Consider the following 2,500-nt stretch of genomic DNA (forward strand, 5'->3'; position numbering starts at 1 on the left):
TAACCCATGTTGTGCCTTAACCTAACCCATGTTGTGCCTTAACCTAACCCATGTTGTGCCCTAACCTAACCCATGTTGTGCCCTAACCTAACCCATGTTGTGCCCTAACCTAACCCATGTTGTGCCCTAACCTAACCCATGTTGTCCCTAACCTAACCCATGTTGTCCCCTAACCTAACCCATGTTGTCCCCTAACCTAACCCATGTTGTGCCCTAACGTAACCCATGTTGTGCCTTAACGTAACCCATGTTGTGCCTTAACGTAACCCATGTTGTGCCTTAACGTAACCCACGTTGTCCGCTAACGTAACCCACGTTGTCCGCTAACGTAACCCACGTTGTCGCCTAAACCTGCTCTGTAATTGTTATACGACTCGTTCAATTAGTGTAGTGTTGCCCACCCGCAACCCTCGCAATATAGTTCGCTACTCGCACTGCCCGCTCCCCTGTGTATCGCTTCATGTTAAACACCTTGCAAGTCTTGCTGACTTTCCACATGCTCCTGCTGTACACTGTAATGTGGATGGCAGCAGGACGTACATGCCGCCCCCCCCCCCCCCCACCCCTCCCCACGTCCCCACGTCCCCACCTTGCCCCCTGCCTTCGCAAGCTGGTTGGTGACAAGTTTGCATGTTCAATGCCCTTCGCATGCGACGTACGCAGGCTACGTTGTGGTGCGGCCTGTGTCAACTGTCCGCTGATGTCGTACGCGTGAACCACAATCTGTACTGCACATTCGTCCTTATGTACTGAATGATACATCGTGGCACATGTGTGACCGTACAACGACTGCGCCCAAAAACGGCGGACCATACAGTGCAAATATTGTGCACGCAGCTACGTGTCGTCTCCCTATGAGAGCTGGATTGCAGTGTGGTACGCCATAGAGACGTGTGGGAGGAACGGACGCCGTGGATGGCGATCAGCATGAGCTGTGTGTTGATGTATTCGGACCTAGTCGTCTCTCCTCAAACACCGTGATAGCATGGTGCACCGCGTTCCATATCTGCGACATGCTACAGAGGCCGGTTGACAGTCGTTCGAGCAATGGACATCGCATACGTACGGGGGCCACCTTCCACGTATTGTCTAGGCGTGCACATTTTGTTGCGTGTATGTGGGCAGACGTAGTGTGGCGTGACACCTGACACAGGCATGCAATAATCGTTGAAGTTGCTAATGGCGATGGACGCCTACGTTTTCTGGTGAAGTTACGCAAATGAAGAAATGGTAACCCGTTGTGGTGCGGTTGTTCTCGCTAGGGGTGAATCGGTGATGGCGACGATAGGTTGAGGTACTAACCGGTTGTTCCAGCGATACCCACCATGCCGATGAAACTGAACGGCATCTGGGTGTGAAGCGATACGCGGTGGTGGCTGGGTGGGACCGTCCCCGGCCGGTGAGGGGGCGCCTCCCGGCGTGCTGGCCGCGCGGTGCGTGGGCGCACGCGCTACAGCCGGCTGGTGGGGGCGGCCAGTGGCAGGCGCGCCGGCCGACGGACGCGGCAGGCGTCGCAGCTGCGCGCCGGCGCACCCTGCGCGCGGCGCCGTGCGGCCAAAGTAGGTCTCGCGGGCCCGGTGCGAAGCGCGGTGGACATCTTCAGTGTGCTGGTCCGATTGAGGACTGTGTGCGTTGAGGATGCGCCGCCGCCCGGCGCTCGGCGCCGCGACGCCGTCTGCTGCTCGGTCGCCCCAGCGGTTCTCGCTGGTGGTTTGTATCGCAGCTGTGCGGATGTGTTGGCGCGTGCGCTGTGCTGGGAGAGTTCGCTTCGGCACCCAAGTGGGGCTTTTGTCCTTCTGTGGCGCTGGCGTTGGAGCTGCCGGTCACCGTAGGTGGCGCGTGTTGTCTCCCGCCGGCAATGCCACGACAGCACGCTCCCGGGCCTCTGTCGGCAGCGGCAAGCTCAGTTGGGAGCACGGGTGGTCGCACCGAAAGCGTCTACTCGCCTAACTCCGGGCGATTGCGCCTCTCTCGAACCCGACCAAGTACTTGGGACGGCGCTGCGCGCCGCCGGGACCTGAGAGGGTTTCGAGGTGTATTGTGCAGGGGAGCTCAGCCTCCTCCTGTTTGCAGAATGATTGAGCGGACGCTTGCGTGTTCGCGCGGGCCCCCGGGACACACTCCCGGGCGGCCGGCTGCTCAGCTCTAGTTGGCGCAGCTCCCTGGTTGATCCTGCCAGTAGTCATATGCTTGTCTCAAAGATTAAGCCATGCATGTCTCAGTACAAGCCGCATTAAGGTGAAACCGCGAATGGCTCATTAAATCAGTTATGGTTCCTTAGATCGTACCCACGTTACTTGGATAACTGTGGTAATTCTAGAGCTAATACATGCAAACAGAGTCCCGACCAGAGATGGAAGGGACGCTTTTATTAGATCAAAACCAATCGGTCGGCTCGTCCGGTCCGTTTGCCTTGGTGACTCTGAATAACTTTGGGCTGATCGCACGGTCCTCGTACCGGCGACGCATCTTTCAAATGTCTGCCTTATCAACTGTCGAT

General features: G+C 57.6%; 1 non-coding gene across 1 annotated transcript in view; it reads left to right on the top strand.

Moving 5' to 3' along the window:
• The first annotated feature begins 2,159 nt into the window (after positions 1-2,159).
• LOC124741749 overlaps positions 2,160-2,500 on the top strand; it is a 1,905-nt gene continuing 1,564 nt past the window's right edge. The window contains exon 1 of the ribosomal RNA XR_007010061.1: positions 2,160-2,500. This exon is cut by the window's right edge and continues 1,564 nt beyond it. This is a non-coding gene — a ribosomal RNA (small subunit ribosomal RNA).

Source organism: Schistocerca piceifrons, unplaced genomic scaffold, assembly GCF_021461385.2.
Source record: "Schistocerca piceifrons isolate TAMUIC-IGC-003096 unplaced genomic scaffold, iqSchPice1.1 HiC_scaffold_1980, whole genome shotgun sequence".
Classification (NCBI taxonomy): domain Eukaryota; kingdom Metazoa; phylum Arthropoda; class Insecta; order Orthoptera; family Acrididae; genus Schistocerca; species Schistocerca piceifrons.